This window comes from Bos grunniens, chromosome 7 (genome assembly GCF_055505025.1).
Source record: "Bos grunniens cultivar Pamir isolate PY7600 chromosome 7, Bosgru_T2T1.0, whole genome shotgun sequence".
Taxonomy (NCBI): Eukaryota; Metazoa; Chordata; class Mammalia; order Artiodactyla; family Bovidae; genus Bos; species Bos grunniens.
In genome coordinates, this window is record NC_141171.1 from 94,451,537 (window position 1) to 94,473,703 (window position 22,167).

The window sequence follows — 22,167 nt, forward strand, 5'->3', positions numbered from 1 at the left end:
TGGGACAAACAAAGCTCAAAGTCATCAGAAGGAAGGATATAAATAAAGATGAGAGAGGATATAAAATAGATATAAAAAAACCAAAGGAATAGATCAATGAAACCAAGACTTTGTTTTGTTTTTTTTTTAACATAACAAAACTGATAAATTTTTAGCCAGGCTCACTAAGAAGAAAAGAGAGGACTCAAACAAAATAAGAAATGAAAAATAACAACCAATACCACAGAGAACCAATAACTCTTAAGGGAAAGGTCCGTCTAGTCAAGGCTATGGTTTTTCCTGTGTCATGTATGGATGTGAGAGTTGGACTGTGAAGAAGGCTGAGTGCCAAACAATTGATGCTTTTGAACTGTAGTGTTGGCGAAGACTCTTGAGAGTCCCTTGGACTGCAAGGAGATCCAACCAGTCCATTCTGAAGGAGATCAGCCCTGGGATTTCTTTGGAAGGAATGATGCTAAAGCTGAAACTCCAATACTTTGGCCACCTCATGCGAAGAGTTGACTCACTGGAAAAGACTCTGATGCTGGGAGGGATTGGGGGCAGGAGGAGAAGGGGACGACAGAGGATGAGATGGCTGGATGGCATCACTGACTCGATGGACGTGAGTCTGGGTGAACTCCGGGAGTTGGTGATGGACAGGGAGGCCTGGCATGCTGCGATTCATGGGGTCGCAAAGAGTCAGATACGACTGAGCAACTGAACTGAACTGATGAACAGTTATGCACCAATAAAAGGGAACCCTCTCACACTGTTGGTGGGAATCTAAATAGGTAGAGCCACAACAAAAAACAGTATGGAAACTCCTCAAAATCTAAACACAGAACTACCATACCATCCAGCAATTCTACTCCTGGGTATATATCTGGAAAAAATTACAAATTCATTTGAAAAGATGCATGCAGCCCAATATTCCCAGCAGCACTTGTTTACGACGGCCAAGATACGGAAGCAACCTGAGTGTCCATCAACAGACAAATGGGTGAAGAAATTGTGATATATAAAAATGTGATATTAGTCATAAAAAAACAATAAAATTCTGCCATCTGCAACACTGTGCATGGACCTACAGAATATTATGCTTAGTAAAGTAGGTCAGAGAAAGACAAATACTATATGATATCACTTAATGTGTAATATAAAAAGTATAAAAACAAATGTATATAGAAAAACAGAAACAGACTCACAGAAAACAAATCAGTGGTTGCAGTGAGGAGAAGAAGAGAAAAGGGGCAAATTAGGCATATGGGATTAGCAATACAAACTATTCCAAATAGATACGCAATAAAGATATACTATAAAGCACAGGGATTACAGCATTATCCTGAAATAACTTTTAACAGAGCTGCTGCATAATCTACAAAAAAAAACAAACACTGAATCACTATGCTGTACACTTGAAACTAATATTACAAATCAAATAAATTTAAAAATAACATATTCCCTAACTCCTAGAGCTGTTGTGAAGATTATATGAGAAAATGCTTATAAAACACATCTAATACATAGAAAGTGCTTAATAAATGTCTTCATCATATAGTATCAGTTCAGTTCAGTTGCTCAGCTGTGTCCGACTCTTTGTGACCCCATGGACTGCAGGCAGCACGCCAGGCTTCCCTGTCCATCACCAACTCCCAGGGCTTGCTCAAACTCTGAATCCATCGAATCAGTGATACCATCCAACCATCTCACCAAACAGTATATCCCCATACAAAAGTTCCACGCAATTTCTTTAAGATGTTCATTCAAGGAAAGGCTTTGCCTCTCCTGAAGAGTTGACACAGTTTTGTTTTTATTGACACTGAACTTTGTTTTTGGCCATTACTAAGATCGTGACCAAAATTTCAGCTCAACTTTAGCAGCCTGTGGAATTCTGCTGTTTGCTGATCTTTTGTCTAACATTGCTTTCCACTCCATCTATGTTTTCCTTCTTCCTGATTGTTTGCATTGACATATTCATTATTGTAAGCTGCTTCAAAAATTTGTGGAATAAAGAAAAATAACAAATGAATAAATAATTTTGTTTATGTCTGCTAACCCCCAGGAAAGAGTATTCCCTTCAAGTCAGGAAAGCATAGGTTCCCTCTAAATTGAATTTGATGACTGGCAAGCAACATGTTTTTTGAAAGATGTTCACTGAATTAATACATGAATATTGAATTATAGGGAATACGATACTTAATGAAAGCCCTACAAAAACATTAAAATTCTAGTTCTAGATAACAATCATGCTAGTTCAAGTATTATTTCAAGTTTATTTTTAAATTAGAAGTGTTCTTTCCCATTTTTGGCTGTCTTTCATAATAATTTCAATTAATATCTCTATCTCATTCTCTCAGGAAAAGAGCTGTGTTAGTCTGCTAGTAAACAGGCCATGATTATGTACCCAAATGCATTCATAGACTTTCCAGTTATAGTCCTATTAGAAGGACAATGCTCTGGGAACTGGTTAGAAATGCAGTGGTGTCATTTTTCAGAAGAGAAAATAAGGCCCAGAAGGATTATATGCTATGAAGATAGTGGCAGCAGAGCTGACCAAGAACACAGGTTTCTCAAGCCTCATCCAGGTTCTTAATATACTCACCTATAACTCCCTAGAAGAGCAAGGATCATAATGACAAAACTCTAAATTAGTACATATAAGAGAAAGAATCATCCGTTCTTTCATTTTGCTTCCTTTCTAATGCATCTTATTACATATAAGCAACAAACTATTTAAATAGAAATTCCATGTGTTGGTCTGGCTGAGCCTCTGAAAAATTTAGGAAAAGGAACAGTCAGCCTTCTCACTTCTCTGCTCACAATACAAGTGTCCCCTCCTCACAGAGACCTGCTCTGACAATCCATGTAAGCAGCTGTCCCTTTGGCTGCCAATCCCTTACCAGCTGTTGCTCATCCTATCACCCTTTGGGGTTCTTATCACAATGGACAATTATGTGTATTTTCACTTCTGTTTCTGGACTGGCACTGCCTCTAGAATATAAAAAGTAGGCCTAGCTCATTAGCTGGACTGGTCATTTTTCATTAGTTATCTGTAACATATCTAGACAAAGTGATGTATATTATGCTTTACATACAAAATAATATAATGTATCTACAATCTCACCAGTTATTGCCATTGGATTCTTTTCTGAAGTGTTGATCAGAGTTTTCATTCATATCTACTCTTACGTTTATATGTATATGTATTTTAAGAGTTGTTTGCAGTGTAATATATAAATTATAGTTTAAATTTTCAAAAAACTTGGAACTTGTTCAGAAGCTTTAGAATTGTTCTTTCAATACTCATATTAGTCTAACATCAATTAAGAAATATAAATGATTTAATACACCCACCAAAAAAGTTAGATCTTCCTGTCAAAGCCTGAAATATGAATGCCAAGAATAGAAGAATTAATGCGTTCATGCTAATAGCCAGAAACATTTGCTGCTCAAAACAAAGAAGATTGAACTAAATTATATTATTCTAAATGTCTTTGTAATCTAGGAAGCTTTATGAGACTATACGCAACAAGAGGAAACAGGGTTAGAGATTTACAGATATTTGCATGATGTGCTTTTTGGCAAATGCAAATTTCTTAAGGAAATAAAAAGATCTAAAAATTGCATCATGTCAAATGAAAATGAGTGCAGGTTGAGAGCAGGATTTGCCTATTGCAGTATCTTTGCCTCTCACTCTTGGAACAAGGGAGCTTTTTTCTCTTTTTTCCCCCTAGAACTATTTTAGTCAAAGGAATCTTAAAAGGAGTCTTAAAATCAACCTTATTAAAATATTAAAAAGTTAATTTAAAATGGTATTTTGAGCTTGATACTAGATAAGAAAAATTCATGCCACTCATAGAAAACTCAGTTTCTAGACCAAATGTTACTACTTGCAGTTACTTATGTAGATACAAGGGTCTAAAGCGAGATGACTACTGATCCACAGAGGCTGTCTCTCTACGGGAAACAGAAAGTGATATTAATCCCGCTCCCCAACAAACTGTGAGCTCCTTAAAGGTGAAAATCATCTTTAATTTCTGTCTTAATATCTAGCACATAACCTGACACCTAGCAAGCTTAACAAATCATTACACTGTACACCTGATCCTAATATCGTGTAAAGAATGGTTGAATAATAAGTGCATAAAGGAATAGTAGACAACTTTCAAAGTTTAAGCTCTGATTAAAAATGAGATGATCCAGAGAAGAACAGGCACATTTTTAAAATGATAGTTAAATGTTTAAAGGAATTTAACTGTCATCTTACCCACCTCCTCTTCAATACAATCCCTTCATCAAGAGCTAAGTCAGTTTTCTCTTCTGCCTGACCTCCTGCCTTCTTCTGCCCTCCTTGCTCCCAGATGCAGTTCTGACTTAGAGAAAATGTCTCATTTCTAGAGAAGATAGATAGCTTTCTGACTTTGGGAGAGCAATTATACACTCCTTCAAAAACTGATCTTTGCAAAAATTGTGCTTTGGGTAACCTGTTCCATTGACTCCAGTCCCAAAGCGCCATCTGCAAACTGGAACTTTGCCACACGAAAGACAAGGTGTTTTAGGCCCATTAGTAACAGGAAAAAAAATAAATGAATACAATTGATTCTTCTATTACTTCTCCATACTCCAAAGGAAACCTTAAGAAGACAAAAGGAATCTTTCATCAAACACAAAATTATACTATGCAGAAACTTTCAAAACAGACTAGTATTTTGAAGATGTAAAATCTTCAAAGGGTAAAAATGTTTTTTTTTTTTTTTTTTTTTTTTTTTTTTTTTTTTTTTTTCATTACTCTGATAAACAGTTGTCACAATAAACATTTGGACTATTATTTTGCTTTAAGAACAATTTAATGAGAGTGTACCAGAAAAGACTATGGATACTACGGATCCCTTTGTCCAGAATGGAGATTTTTTTCAACAGAGGAAGCACAAAACAAACCCCAGAGACTTGTGTCTATCCTCATCAAGAGCAACATCCAATGCCCTTCACACCAGGCAGAGTGGTTTACCCATGCTTTCTCTTTCCTAAAAATCTTAAAAAGGGGATTGCAGTCAGTTGAAACTTGTTATGCTGCAATTTACTCAGGCTTGCTAACTGAGATATATACATGCTGCCGCTGCTGCTAAGTCACTTCAGTCATGTCCGATTCTGTGTGACCCCATAAACGGCAGCCCACCAGGTTCCCCTGTCCCTGGGATTCTCCAGGCAAGAACACTGGAGTGGGTTGCCATTTCCTTCTCCAATGCATGAAAGGAAAAAGTGAAAGTGAAGTCGCTCAGTCGTGTCCGACTCTTCGTGACCCCATGGACTGCAGCCTACCTGCCTCCTCCATCCATGGGATTTTCCAGGCAAGAGTACTGGAGCGGGCATGGTAGCATCTTAATAAAATCTTGGTTTCTTTCCTATAAAGGTAGAATTTATTGGAAAGTTAACTTGTGCCTTTGTTATGGACATTTAAGAGGATTTGAGCAAACAAATATAAATTATCTAAAGACTGCAATGGTGATAGGCTGGTTACTCAAGAAAGCAATCTTTTTTAAAAGAAGTTTCGATACCCACCAATTACTTGGTCACTATGCAAATTGAATCAAGAGTATCTGCCTTAGTTGGCAACGCCCCTCCAGTCTAGCACTAATTCACTTTTCTGGGGGACCCTCAGATCCCAGCTTGGTTTAGATCACTGCTGTTAGTGTGCAAGGACCTGAGAGTTTGGCCATTTTTTGGAAACCAAAGACCCATAATGTCTTGATTGGTATCAGATGACAAAAAGGAGTAAAACCTAATTTGTCAAAAGAGAGTGGCTTCATATACCAGCATCAGATAATCCTTGTTTCTGCCCATCCATGTTGTCATATCGATTTCTTTCCTTTCCTTTCTCAAACTCTCTCTCCTTCCCTTCCTTCCTTCTTATTTTTGGTGTACTAATGCTAGCTTTCATATAAAAATATAACTTTTACCTTCGCTTAAATAAGAGCATTGATTAGAGCAAGTCAGACACTATGTTAGGCGGTAAGATGCCTGCCAAAATGTATTCCTTTAGAGAAGTTATTGGTGAAGACATCTTAAGCAAAACTACCTAAATAAGCACAATAAGATTTTAATTAATGCTAGTTTACTTTTTCAACAAAGCACCATAGACATTTTTTTAATGACACACTTTAAAAAGACCTCAGTAGATGAGCTACTATGAAATAAAGGATAAAACTTCATTCCTTTTGAAATATATTAAAAATTATTTTTTTTTCATTATTGGCTCAGAATGACTTGCCATTAGAATTCTTCTCATTTTCTTAAATTATGTAATTGTCTAAAATTTCTAATGCAGGTCTTGAGAAGTCCATACACATGGTTACTTTCAGTTATTAGGGGGTTTAACACACATACTTTTAGCTTGGTCACTGTCTCCAGAAAGACACTGTGTTCTTCTAATTGGCAAGTCTCCAGTTAGCAGGAATCATAGCTTATCTCTATTGTTAGGACTAATTTGAACTGCCTGCCAAGAAATAAAGCTAACAGGAAAAATAATAACTTTCAAAAATAGAACCTCTGCTTATAATTAGGCATCTTACTTGAGGTTTCTACACAAGGAGCAACTCCTCAGCATGGGTGGATGTTTCATTCCTGTTTAGGCCCTATGTCACATTTCCTTGCAGACATGTGTTCAAAGTCTTCAGTTCCCAGAAAATCAAAAATTATACTAGCTTTTCCCATTATTGTAGTCACTGTGGGTAAAGAAAAAAATAATAACATAAGCAGGGATTGTGAAACAAGGGCACAGCTATGGAAAGTTATACATTTAACTTCTGTTTAATAAAAAAAATGAACAAAAGCCTGTTTCCAAGTCAAAATTCAGCATCCACTGGCACAGAACCAAGAGGAATGAAAAGAGCTCATTGGGCTCTAACCAGTGATTGCTCTGGACCTCTCACCTTGGGTCCAGTGTGTGGACACCTCGATCATCCATTTACGTAAAATGGCCTTTACAAGGGAGAAGAGCCAAGGGCACGGTAAGAAAAAAGAACCATGATGCTTAAAGTCATGCAGTGACTCAAGCCAGTGAAGAAAAGGCTACAAGCGATGATAGACATGAAAGAGAAATATAAACACTACAGGGGAAATAAAAGGTATTATGTTTCCTAGTGACAAGCAAACTAAAACTCTAAAAGGAGAGAACAGAAACTCCAAAAAGTAACAAAAACCATGGGTTACTGAGAAACACCCTGTTCACCCTGACTCCTGTTCCATAGGATACCCACTCACCACGATGCTGGCACACGCTTGGCAGACACATAGGAGCACGATGCAGCTCCAGGCTCTTTATCAAATTATTCGTGGAAAATCTCACAGGCACCTCCTCAACAACAGGCTCATAGGTTTTAACAAAAACGTTTCCCTATTTTACAGGCCCCAAACTGGCCCAATTCAGCTGTAAAGCTGTAGAATGAACTGTTCTAGATAAATAACTTTCTAGAAAACAGAACCACAATACCCTAGGTAATAAAAGGAATGATTTTCACATGGTAAAGAATCTACTTGCAATGCAGGAGGCCCAAGTTCAATTCCTGGATGGGAAAGATCCCTGGCGAAGGGAATGACTACCCGCTCCAGTATTCTTGCCTGGAGAATTGGAGGAGCCTGGAGGGCTAACAGTCCATAGGGTCCTGAAGAGTTGAACACGACTGAGTGACTAACACTTCCATTTTCACTTTTTAATATTTTAACCATTTTTGATAAAAGCTTTCTAAAATATAGTATCCTTTCTCCATAATTTATATAATCTAATAATGACAATCAAGCTTTTGTTGATGGCCAGAATGTTATAGGCATTTTAATTTTATGAGTTGATGAATCAATTATGTAATTTCTTTCCCTTTCTTCTTGACAATGGACTAAAGTTTATGCTGTCATGGAGCTACCCTCTCACAGAACAACTGTCCTTAACTGCTGTTCTGATCACCTTTGGAGAAAGAGAAATAAATTTTGTACTATGGAATCCTAAATTGAGAATCAATGAGCTCTGTGTGAGGCCTAGTACTGCAGACTTAGACTTCAGAAGAGAGATTTCCTCATTAGCAGTCTCATCCAACTAATTTTGGATTAAAATAGAGCCAACGTTAATAACAATAACAAAATACAATTTATGAATAAATTGAATATCTTCCTACTATGAAATAGGGTTATCATATCATTTTCTAATACCACCAAAATATTAGAATTAGACTTAGCACTCCCCAGAGAGTAAAAAGAGTCATCAAGTTCCACTGACTTTCTGTTTCATGTGTCTAAAGGCTGTAATGTCTAAAAATTATACCGTGGGGAGAATACCTTTTTTAAATATAATATTATTGCATTAAGCTTATTATTATCAGGCCTAAAATAGTAAGGGCCATTATTTTGCAGCTCCACGAAAGAGAAGGACCTAATAGTTAAACATAGCCCATTACCGGCACTATCCTGGCCTCTCACTATTGTTATAGCTCCATGTCATCCCATCTCCTCACTCGCCCACCAACCCCTCTGACTCGGCTATTAGGATTCAAAGATCCTATCATTTGCCACGTATTTTAACTTTCAGACAAAATCTTTCTTTCCCCACACCAGCAGTGGTTTCTCGCCTGGCATTTCCTCTGTGCTTCATCCTTTGACTCAGTGCCTCAAACCAGGGAGGCCAGCACTCCTGGGATATCCCCTGACTACTATTTTTTTTTTTTCCTCGCTCACACACACAAACAGGTGTGCAACATCATAGGGCTTCCTCCCTAGACAATCAGCAGCTTCAAATATCAACACTTGTTTAGGTCTTTACTGATGAATATTCTAGGCTATAGCCAAAGATAAAACTTTGCCATTTATCTTTCCTTTAAACAGTATGAGGGGAAAAAGCTTTAGATTATGAATGCAATTAACACCAGTTTGTAAAATCTAAAAGTCATTTAATATAGTCGAAACAGTAACTAAAGAAGAACTGAACTAAAGCCTAAAAATAATGTCACTTGCTCTCCACCACTTAAGTAAGATGCAATGGGAATTTTAAAATGAGAGATAATTTGGATTTATTCCTAATTTAAACCCAATCGAAATACCAGGATCATTCCAAATTCTATTCCACTATTTTTGCATCCTCAAATTAGGCATGCAACGAAAATGAGGTTGGGCAAGAAGCCTCAGGCACATCAGACTGAAAACCAAAAGCCAAAGAAATGCATTCTATGTGTAGGGCACAAGATTTCTCTTATATGCTAGGCCTTAACTGTGAACTCTTTTTTTTGGAGTTTCATCAGAAAGTATATGGATAATATCTATAATAATTCCCTATTTAAAAACTAAGAAATGTTACTGGATATGGAGAAAAATATTAGCTCTACGAAGTAGATATATTTGAATCCAGGAAGTGAATCCGTTATTTGTATAGCTTCATTAATGAGGATGTGATTCAAATTTCATTCCTTTGTTTTATTCTTTTGGTAAATATTCCTTGCAGGGCAGGGTAGCAGGGGAAGTATAACATTTGGCTTCATGTTTTATTTATGGTCCTATGTTTGTGTGAAGTTTGCCAAAGGGAAAACAAAATTTCATATTAACTGATTCAATACATTAGGAACACATGTCCACATAGGTTTTGTGCGGGTTGGCTCAGCTGCCTAACAATACCTGCTGTTGCTGCTGCTGCTAAGTCTCTTCAGTCGTGTCCGACTCTGTGCGACCCCATAGATGGCAGCCTACCAGGCTCCCCCGTCCCTGGGATTCTCCAGGCAAGAACACTGGAGTGGGTTGCCATTTCCTTCTCCAATACATGAAAGTGAAAAGGGAAAGTGAAGTTGCTCAGTCGTACTTGGTTCCAAATAATCTTTCTTTTACAGCAGAATACATACCTCCCTATTCCCATCTGATAAAGGGAAGATGGACACACAGCCCTAGGGATGTGGGCATGTGGTATTGTAAATCCATCCTGTCCACTGAGGGGAAACAAAACCACACCACGTAACCAACAACAAACATGCCATTATGGTATGGGGCTTCCTTAAGCCTTCATTAAGGGCTTCCCTGGTGGCTCAGCGGTAAAGAATCTGCCAGCAATGCAGGAGACATGGGTTCGATCCCTGGGTCAGGAAGATTCCCTGGAGAGGGAATGGCAACTCACTCCAGTATTCCTTCCTGGTAAATCCCATGGGCAGAAGAGCCTGGCAGGTTACAGGCCATGGGGTCACAAAGAGTGAGACATGACTTAGCGACTAAAAACAACACCACTGGTAACCATCGTATGCATACAAAAAGGTTGATGACTCTAAACTGAATCCTGGCCAGTTACACCAGCTCAGCCGTCTACACACAACCACGCCCCAGACAGCAGGTTCAAGCTCTGCGGTACCGGTATTTGTCCATCTGACCCTCAGAGATCTGCGTGCAGTGACAAAGGTGGAGAGTGAAATCAGAGAAAATGCTGGCAAGCATTAAAGTCTCCATAGAAGTCTGAAATTTCAGTGTAATGGCAACAGACAGATGAAGTTTGAAAGTAATGAAAAATACATCCCTGAATCTGCCCTGTGGTTCTCTCTCTGAGGAGTGATCAAGAGGTAGTGAGCCTAAATGTTTTCCCATAAAGAGGAAACGGAGTGCTCTCCATTGCCAGGAAAGGCTGCAGGATTTTGAAGAAGTCTCATTAGGAACAGTCTTTGTTTTTTAGTTTAGCTTTTCTTTTTTTTTTCTTCTCCAAAGACAATGAGTAATTAAAGGCCTTTGAATTACTCATGCTCGTTTTTCTGAAACCAAAGATTTTTTTTTAATTGTTCTTCTAAATAAATTAAGGAACTATATTTTTATCTCTCAAATCTGAAAATCATGCTTGAAACAAATGCTGAGTACTTCTTAATGCTGAAAGCAGCATTCCCTTCTGATAAAATACATTTTAATCCTCAGAATCTGATATAACATGATAATGCCCGCAGAAACCTCTGAATTGTTGGTGATTGTGGGGCTGTTGTTTTGCTGTGTTGGTCATGTATCACTGCTGACCTTGTCATCCTGGGTCACTCACCCACCAACAGATACTTAACACACTGCGTATTCCCTCCAGGGTGAATTAGCTGCATGCCCAGGGCTGCTGTTTCTTGCTAATAGCTATTAAGTGAGCTTCTTTCTACAAAAGAATTAGAGCAGCTAATAAAAATTAGAGCTCACAAAATAGAGCACCCAGAATACTGGAGAAAATTTTAACTATGATGTACCTTTCACAACAGAACGAAACTTGCAAGGTTTAGCGTAATGCAATCAAAGAGCACAGCACACTCACACAACAAAATGAAGCTTTGATGCCAACAGAAATCTGAGGCCAGGGAACCATTCCCAAATTTTGAACACATTTCTACTAGATATTAACTCCCTTGGTATTCGTGTCCTATTTGTGAAATAAAGGAATAGAATTAGATGAACTGTAAGTCCCATTTCAGCTATAAAATTTTAACATCCAATATAATGAATGAGACAGCTGCCACCCCATTCACAGATTAATTAAGAATTTTTTAGCTTCCATAAATTAACCTCCTTAAAATGAAATGATACAGGATCTTAACTACAAACCAGGACTGGGATTCTGTAATTATGGCAAACAAAAACAACTTATTCAATCCTGCAGCTAAGATTTTGTAATACTGCCCCAAATTCCTACACAGAGCAAAGTTTTTCAATGTGTGAAACAATAAAGAAAGCTAATGGAAATTAGGTCACCTAAAACATTGGAAAATTAACTTTTAGTATGATGTACCCTGCATAATATTAAATAGCAGACTTGATTTTGTAAAAGTGAAAAGTGTAACCATGGTAAATAAATTTAGTGATAATTTTGTTCATTCTATGGTTTATCAGGGTTGGTTAAAGTGGAAAATACGATGAGTTGTATGTCTTATAGAGAACATGGGGGTTGTCACAATTTAGCTATTTCTCTGGGTATTAATTTTTTTTGTAAACTGAAACTACAAGTTTGCATAATTTTATGGTTAATACACCCAATGAATATGAACAGAAAAAAAAACAGATGGCATTAGGAATATAAACACAGCAATGATTACTAGTGAAATCAAAATTTCCTTCTAATCCTTTGCTTTAAAGAAAAATATTAGCTAATGAGTGGTACTCATGCAAGGTACATAGAAGAATGATTAGAAAAGTAAGAAATAATTGCCTTCTTAGAATATAAAGATACAGGTGAAAAGATGTTAAGCTGACAATAAAGGCATACTGTAGAGAGACAAGTTACAAGAAGGAAAAAGTAGGCAAGAGTGAACATATATTTTGTGGAAAATGGGGCTTAGCACATTCCTATATTCTAAAAAAGGTTTTTGGCAAAACTGTTGAATTCTCATTTACTTAATCCCTTTGGTACAAAATTCCTTCAAGTATGCATTAAACTTTTGAAACTAAACAGTATGTATATAATTATATTGCTTTATCACATTTAATAAAAGAGGGACACCAAGGTGGAAACAGTAAGATTTTTTTGCATGCTGACACCCTGATCTTTAAAAATGTTTAAGCCTGAGCCACCCAAATGGAGCCTGTAACAAAGACAAGAAGGCACTTGACTGGCACTCAAGTTTAGGATTTAGATCATATTCCAAGATCGCAACCTACAAACACGATGGCTGGAACCCATTGAACTGCACAGCCCTCAAAGCCGTGGAAGGAGACAGACTGCACACTGTCAAAGTGTTAGTTGCTCAGTCACATACGACTTTGTGACTCCATGGACTGTAGCCAGCCAGTTCCTCTGTCCATGGGATTTTCCAGGCAGGAATACTGGCGTGGGTTGCCATTCCCTTCTCCGAGGAATCTTCCTGAGCCAGGGATCAAACCCTGGGTCTCCTGCATTGCAGGCAAATTTTTTACCATCTGAGCCACAGAGGAAGCCCAGAATTATGAGATGACCCCCAAATTCCCACCCCCTGGTGTTCACAGCCTGGAAAATGCCTCTCCCTTCAGTGTGGGGAGACCTGTGAAGATGACAGCATAGTCTCTCCTTTGCTTAGGTTCTACTGTCGGACAAATAGGTAATGGCATAGTCACTCCATTCTCACATTACACTACGTAGGTCTCCTCATAGCAGACTGGAGAGTGTTTTCTTTAGCTTACTTTGAAGACCTAAACCTCACCATATTGCCAACTGGTGAGGCCTAGAAGTGTCCTTTGGGAGCTGAGAGCAACCCCTGGCTGACAGCCAGCAAAACAATAGGGTCCTCACTCTTGCAGCCATGAGGAACTGGATTCTGCCAGTAACCTCACTGGACCTGGCAGAGCACTCCAAGCTTCAAGGAGAAGCACAGTGCAGCCAACATCTTGATACAGGTGGTGAGATTCTGAGCAGAGGACCCAGAGAAAAGGCAGCCTGATTCCAGACCCACAGAAACTGTGAGATAATAAATTAGTGTCATTTTAAGATGCTAAATCGATGATAATTGAGTACACACAGAGAAAACTAATGACCAGTTTGGCTGTCCATGATACATTTCAGGGTCAACAAAGACATCTCAGAAGTGATGATCTGGACTGCAAATTGAATTAGAGTTATTCTGAAACAAACACCCAAACCACTTTGGAAATGTCTTCTATACAATTAAGTTTTAATTTATGCAGTAACCCCCATCTCCATCTGTGCTGTGCTGAGTCACTCAGTCATGTCTTACTCTTTGCAACTCGGTGGACTATAGCCTGCCAGGCTCCTCTGTCCACGGGGATTCTCCAGGCAAGAATTCTGGGATAGGTTGACATGCCTTCCTCCAGGGGATCTTCCCAACCCAGGGATCGAATCCAGGTCTCCTGCATTACAGGTGGATTCTTTACCATCTGAGCCACCAGAGAAGCCCAAGAACACTGGAGTGGGTCGCCGATCCCTTCTCCAGGGGAACTTCCTGACCCAGGAATTGAACTGGGATCTCCTGCATGCAGGCAGATTCTTTACCAGCTGAGCTACCAGGAAGCCCCTTTCTCCATCTATGGTAATGCAAACCAGTCTTGTTCACAAACACTATTTCCTTAGCATGCAATATTCTATGTTTTGTTTTTTTTTTTTAACTCTCATGTGCTTTCTTTGCAGACACTCTGATAATGATTCTAAAGATAATGAACAAAGAGAAACAGACTAAATGACTCCCTAAAGAACATTCCTATTGAGATTCCAACGTAAGCAATCTAGGCTTGTGCCAATATCTGTGTATTTACTGTAAATATCTTTGCCTCTTTCTGTGCTGTATGTAGTTGTGTCCGACTCTTGCGACCCCATGGTCTGAAGCCCACCAGGCTCCTCTGTCCGTGGGATTCTCCAGGCAAGAATACTGAAGTGGGTTGCCATGCCCTTCTCCAGGGGATCTTCCCAACCCAGGGATCAAATCCAGGTCTCCTACATTGCAGACAGATTCTTAACTGTCTGAGCCACCAGGGAAGACTGACTCTTTCTGTAATTAACTGGAAATATTTGTATAAAAATATGTAGGTTTTTATATTCCTGTCAACTAAAGCTACAGACCAATTTTAAAATTAAATATTTCAGCACACTGATTTGTCAATAAAACATAATTTCCCCAATATCTGATATACAAGTGAAACTTATTTACATTTTATCCTACATTAATGTCTAGCCCTTTGAATAGAGCAGTCAAGGTCACTGTGAAGTATGATTTGAGGAGTAACAAAAAATTTCATCCCAAAGCTTTCATATTACCTTAATAAGGTACCCAATATTGTTATCATTAAGATTTACTTTGTACCTCAAATATTTTTTTCAAAGAATGTATGAGAAAATTCTAAATAAGTAAGTAGAAATACACACACACACACATATATATACATATGAGAGTTTCACCTTGGGGGCTTAAAATTAACTCAAGAAAGCCTAAGTGCATTAGTCACTCAGTTGTGTCTGACTCTTTGTTATCATGAACTGTATGTAGCCTTCCAGGCTCCTGTGTCCATGGAATTCTCCAGGCAAGATTATTGGAGTGGGTTACCATTCCCTTCTCCAAAGGATCTTCCTGTCCCAGGGATCGAACCCTAGTCTCCTGCATTGGAAGCAGATTCTTTACAAACTGAACCATGAGGGAAGGGTTAAGAAAGCCTATGGAAATCCAAATACATTTTAAAGTGCTGCGTTTTAGAATATACTATTAGGTTGGTGCAAACGTAATTGCAGTTTCAGATCATGACTATTAAATCATTAAAACTAGGCTCAAACATATCTTTAATAATCACAATAGAAACCATTACAATCAACACATTTTTGCCCACAAAAGATAAGTTTGTTTATTCCTATAGCATAAAAATCCATATTTTGGGATTCAGTGAACTCTTGGAAGAATTTTATGCCTCCTATCGGTTGTGGACGCATTTTTCCTTCAAAAAGTTGTTGAGATGCTTGAAGAAATGGCGGTTGGTTGAAAAGTGGTCAGGTGAACATGGTGAAGTTCATGAGGTCTAGAGTCGTCAGGGAGAAGAATTGGCCCCTTCCGTTGACCAATGTCAGCTGTAGGCTTTGCAGTTTTGGGTGTATCTCATCAATTTGCTGAGCATACTTCTCAGATGTAACGGTTTCACTGGGATTCAGAAAGCTACAGTGGATCAGACAGGCAGCAGACCACCAAACCGTGACCATGACGTTTTTAGGGGGCAAGTTTGGCCTTGGGAAGTGCTTTGGAGCATCTTCTTGGTCCAACCACTGAGTTGGTCATCATCACCAGTTGTCATATAAAATCCACTTTCTATCACATGTCACAGTCTGATCAAGAAATGGTTTGTCTTGTTGCACAGAATAGGAAATGACAACACTTCAAAATGAATGATTTTTTAAATTTTTCATTCAGCTCATGAGGCACCCACTTATTGAGCTTTTTCACCTTTCCAATTTGCCTCAAATCCCAAATGACCATAGAATGGCAAACACTGAGTTCTTGGGCAACTTCTCATGTAGTTGTAAGAGGATCAGCTTTTTTTTTTTTTTTTTTGGAATCTTTTATTTTTATTTTTTTTTAATATAAATTTATTTATTTTAACTGGAGGCTAATTACTTTACAATATTGTATTGGTTTTGCCATACATTGACATGAATCTGCCACAGAGGTACATGTGTTCCCCATCCTGAACCCCCCTCCCACCTCCCTCCCCATACCATCCCTCTGGGTCATCCCAGTGCACCAGCCCCAAGAATTCTGTATCATGCATCGAACCTGGACTGGCGATTTGTTTCACATATGATAATATACATGTTTCAATGCCATTCTCCCAAATCATCTCACCCTCTCCCTCTCCCACAGAGTCCAAAAGTCTGTTCTATACATCTGTGTCTCTTTTGCTGTCTCGCATACAGGGTTATCATTACCATCTTTCTAAATTCCATATATATGCGTTATTATACTGTATTGGTGTTTTTCTTTCTGGCTTACTTCACTCTGTATAATAGGCTCCAGTTTCATCCACCTCATTAGAACTGATTCAAATGTATTCATTTTAATGGCTGAGTAATATTCCATTGTGTATATGTACCACAGCTTTCTTATCCATTCGTCTGCTGATGGACATCTAGGTTGCTTCCATGTCCTGGCTATTATAAACAGTGCTGCGATGAACATTGGGGTACACATGTCTCTTTCAATTCTGGTTTTTTCGGTGTGTATGCCCAGCAGTGGGATTGCTGGGTCGTATGGCAGTTCTATTTCCAGTTTTTTAAGGAATCTCCACACTGTTCTGCATAGTGGCTGTACTAGTTTGGATCAGCTTCTAAAAGTACTCTCAGTTGTTCATTGTCAACTTCCGATGACCGGCCATTGTACCATATCTTCACAGCTTTCGTCTCCTTTGCAAAACATCTTCAACCACCACTGCACTATACGTTCATTAGAGGTTCCTGGACAAAATACGCTATTGATATTATGAGTTGTCAACACAGCTTTAGGACCCATTTTGAATTCAAGTAAGAAAATTACTCAAATTTGCTTTTTGTCTAACATCATTTTCCTAAGTTTAGAATAAATACAAAATAAACAGCAAGCAATAAGTCATTAGCAAAACATATAAAGTGAGAAATGTGCATTAAAATGATGCATAACATAACCATAACATAAACATAACATTAAATAAACATAACATTTATCTAAGGATGTATTCCAATATCAAATGGCAAAGTTCAACAAGGCAAAACCCCAACTACTTTTTCACCAATCTAATAATTGCCTATCTTTTCTCTTTTGACAGAAGATTCTGCCATACAAGGCCCTGGAGACATGATAAAGGCAGTGAGCATTAGGATGCCGTATAGAGAAGCTGAATACTTCATGAATTTACTTGCACTGATTCTAGATATACATGTGATATTGAAATTTAATTTTCTAGGTGACATTATTTTGGTAGAGAAATTCAACTGTCCATATAGGAACCTGGAGAATAAAAAACTTAAGCCATTTGCCCACAGTCAGTGGTAGAGATGAGGCTAGAGCAGGCAAGAGATTTGCACTTACCTTATTTTTCAAATCAAGTAATAACAACTAAACATATCATTGAAAATACTAGAGAAAAGGTTTAAGATTCCTAGTTATAAACAAGTAGATAATGCACAAAGTCACATGCAATCATGGCCTATTCTAGCTTCTCAGTTTTTGAATCAAAAATATGATTATGTAGATCAAACATCAGCCAACTACTGCTCATGGCCTATGCTAGCTTCTCAGTTTTTGAATCAAAAACATGATTATGTAGATCAAAGATCAGCCAACTACTGCTCATGACCAATTTAGCCAGCTTCAGCTTTTGTGAATACAATTTTATTGAAACACGACTACACCCTTTTCTTATATGTATTGTTTAAGGCTCCTTCCTGCTACAGTGACAACACTATACAGTCACGACAGCTGCATGGCTGGTAAAGTCTATTTCTTTAGAAAAATGATTTGCCAACCCTTGTTTCTAGTCTATTAAAAATCAATATTTAGTCTGAATTTATATTAGTATATCTGCTGCTACTGCTGCTGCTAAGTCGCTTCAGTTGTGTCCGACTCTGTGCGACCCCATGGACTGCAGCCTACCAGGTTCCTCTGTCCATGGGATTTTCCAGGCAAGAGTACTGGAGTCGGCAGTCCAGGTTCGATGCACGATACTGCATGCTTGGGGCTGGTGCACTGGGATGACCCAGAGGGATGGTATGGGGAGGGAGGAGGGAGGAGGGTTCAGGATGGGGAACACATGTATACCTGTGGCGGATTCATTTTGATATATGGCAAAACCAATACAATATTGTAAAGTTAAAAAATAAAATTAAATTAAAAAAAAAATACTGGAGTCAGGTGCCATTGCCTTCTCCATTATTATAATACCATAAAGAAATTATACATAACCCTATCTAAAGTCCTTGGTTAAGTAAATAAATGGCATTGGCAGGAAGTGTGTATGACCAAAATACTACATATTAATATATATTTAGACTGGCCAGTGATTAACAGACCCATATAACATGAAGGGTGACATCTTACTTTTTTGTAAGCATTTAGCATTCATAAAATGGGCAAATAAATTCTCTTGCTATTTTTGGCCATTAGAGATCATTCATTTATTTCAAACCTCATCTTATACTCTAGTTACAAAACATTTTTTCATGAATTTAAGTTCTTTGCAGACCTTTGTGTAATACAATACTGTATAAAAATTTTATAACCCTCTGTATACAAACTAACTGTAGAACCTGGCTGAGATGGAAAATTGAGTAGAAATGAAAATAAAAAATTCTATGATAGCTTTTGTAATTATAGGATATGTTCTTACAATAAATATTAAGCCTAACATTAATGACACAATTTTAAGAGATATAGGAAAAAAATAGCCAAGTTAAAGCATGTCTATTCCTAGAATTTTTCTTAAGGCATATCATTTAAATGGCATATGCAATATCAGATAAACTCAAAAGCAACTGGTTAACACTTAAATATTTCTTTATGGTTCAGAATTTGAGCTATTTAGTATTTATATATACTCCTGAGGTGATTATTTTTTTAAAACATGTTTGATATAAGCAGCCATCCCAGTCTATGACAATGTGGAAATAGAATGACATCATGTCTAGAGAAAAATTCAAGAAAAGGTATCTGATTTTTATGAAAAGTTGTCAACTTTACAAAAGAACATGTCTGTTCATCTGGTATAAAAAATCTAAACCATAATATCATGTCTCCAAATATGTCTCAGAGAGCTCATCCATTAACTTTAAAATTCAAATACTCAAATTTCACATAACCTATCTGAACATTGTAATATTTGAGAGCTTCAAGGGGCCATGATAATAGTTTCCCTAGCTTCTTTGAGCTCTTTTCATTTGTTTATTCATTCATTCATTCATTCATATGTCTAAATCATATAAACTTTCTGATGACCTACTACATACCAGGTACATTAGCTGGACAATCACCAGCTAATGCTCACCAAATTGCACGATAGCTCACCAAAAACAGAAAGCCATATTTTATTTCCAACAAGCATTTGCCAAGGGCCCATGTCCATTGGACTGCAAGGAGTTCCAACCAGTCCATCCTAAAGGAGACCAGTCCTTGGTGTTCAATGGAAGGACTGATGTTGAAGCTGAAACTCCAATACTTTGGCCACCTGATGGAAAGAACTGACTCATTGCAAAAGACCCTGATGCTGGGAAAGATTGAGGGCAGGAGGAGAAGGGGATGACAGAGATGGTTGGATGGCATCACTGACTCAATGGACATGAGTTTGGGTAGACTCTGGGAGTTGGTGATGGACAGGGAGGCCTGACATGCTGCAGTTCATGGGATTGCAGAGTCGGAGACGACTGAGTGAGTGAATTGAAGTGAATATAATATATACTTTATGCACTGTGCTAAGATCTAAGAATAAAGAGATAACTAAATGGAACAATGGTGTAAAATACCAGTATGCACCAGATATTCCTGGGGATTTCAAAATATACAGAGGCTTAGGTTCCATCTTGATCCAGTGGATCAGGATTTCTGGTAGTAGGACCCATAACTGAATTTTTGCAAATTCAACTGTTGATCACTAGGCACACTGAAGTCTGAGAGTCATTTGTCTGGAAGATGTACTATACAGCACATAGATAAGGAAAGTCCCATGATTGAAATGGAAATACCAGGAAAGAAACATCAAGTTCTACCTGAAGAGATCAGAAAGAACTCTTTGAAGAAATAGAATCTTCAAGATGTCTTAACAAATGAGAAATTCACCAAGAAGATAAACAGAGATAATTCATGTGCAAGAGGTAATCCGTTTAGAAATGAATGAAGTCATGAGAACAGCATGGCATGTTTTGGGAACTGCAAATTGCTAAACAGATGTTAAATAGTTGGACGGTGTACATGGGAAATACAGAAATCAGATTGAATATATTCTTTGCAGCCAAAGATGGAGAAGCTCTATACAGTCAGCAAAAACAAGACTGGGAGCTGACTGTGGCTCAGATCATGAACTCCTTATTGCCAAATTCAGACTTAAATTGAAGAAAGTAGGGAAAACCACTAGACCATTCAGGTATGACCTAAATCAAATCCCTTATGATTATACACTGGAAATGACAAATAGATTCAAGGGATTAGATCTGATAGACAGAGAGCCTAAAGAACTATGGAAGGAGGTTTGTGACATTGTACAGGAGGCAGTGATCAAGACCATCGCCAAGAAAAAGAAATGCAAAAAGGCAAAATGGTTGTCTGAGGAGGCCTTACAAATAGCTGTGAAAAGAAGAAAAATGAGAGGCAAAGGAGAAAAGGAAAGATATATCCATTTGAATGGAGAGTTTCAAAGAATAGCAAGGAGAGATAAGAAAGCCTTCTTCAGTGATCAGTGCAAAGAAATAGAGGAAAACAATAGAATGGGTAAGACTAGATATCCCTTCAAGAAAATTAGACATGCCAAGGGAACATTTCATGCAAAGGTGGGCACAATAAAGGACAGAAATGGTATGGACCTAATAGAAATAGAAGATATTAAGAAGAGGTGGCAAGAATACACAGAAGAACTATACAAAAAAGATCTTCATGACCCAGATAACCACAATGGTGTTATCACTCACTTAGAACCAGATAAAATAGAATGCAAAGTCAAGTGGGCCTTAGGGAAACATCACTACAAACAAAACTAGTGGAGGTGACAGAATTCCAATTGAGCTATTTCAATTCCTGAAAGATGATGCTATGAAAGTGCTGCACTCAATATGCCAGCAAATTTGGAAAACTCAGCAATGGCCACAAGACTGGAAAAGGTCAGTTTTCATTCCATTCCCCAAAATGGAAATGCCAAAGAATGCTCAAACTACCATACAATTGCACTCATCTCACATGCTAGGAAAGTAATACTCAAAATTCTCCAATCCAGGCTTCAACAGTATGTGAACCATGAACTTTCAGATGTTCAAGCTGGATTTAGAAAAGGCAGAGGAACCAGAGATCACATTGATGGGGAACATGCGTATACCTGTGGCGGATTCATTTTGATATATGGCAAAACCAATACAATACTGTAAAGTTAAAATATAAAATTAAATTAAAAAAAAAAAAAAAAGCAAGAGAGTTCCAAAAAAACATCTGACTAGCCCAAAGACTTTGACTGTGTGGATCACAATAAACTGTGGAAAATTCTGAAAGAGATGGGAATACCAGATCACCTAACCTACCTCCTGAGAAATCTGTATGCAGGTCAAGAACCAACAGTTAGAACTGGACATGGAACAACAGACTGGTTCCAAATAGGAAAAGGAGTACATCAAGGCTATATATTGTCACCCTGCTTATTTAATTTATACACAGAGTACATCATGAGAAATGCTGGACTGGATGTGGCACAAGCTGGAATCAAGATTGCTGGGAGAAATATCAATCACCTCAGATATGCAGATGACAGCACCCTTATGGCAGAAAGCGAAGAAGAACTAAAGAGCTTCTTGATGAAAGTAAAAGAGCAGAGTGAAAAAGTTGGCTTAAAGCTCAACATTCAAAAAACTAAGATCATGGCATCTGGTCCCACCACTTCATGGGAAATAGATGGGGAAACAGTGGAAACAGTGTCAGGCTTTATTGTTTGGGGCTCCAAAATCACTGCAGATGGTGACTGCAGCCATAAAATTAAAAGGCGCTTGCTCCTTGGAAGGAAAGCTATGACCAACCTAGACAGCATATTAAAAAG

General features: G+C 38.0%; 1 protein-coding gene across 19 annotated transcripts in view; it reads right to left on the bottom strand.

Annotated features, from left to right (window-relative positions):
* The window catches only part of MCTP1 (multiple C2 and transmembrane domain containing 1), a 721,660-nt gene that overhangs the window by 419,438 nt on the left and 280,055 nt on the right, over nt 1-22,167 (bottom strand). Inside the window, exon 3 of one of the 19 annotated variants that reach the window (XM_086413169.1) lies at nt 6,549-6,701. The exons of the other annotated variants lie outside the window; for them this stretch is intronic. The gene's annotated coding sequence lies outside the window, so the exon portion shown is untranslated. The remainder of the gene's footprint in view (nt 1-6,548; nt 6,702-22,167) is intronic. 19 annotated transcript variants of the gene reach the window in all.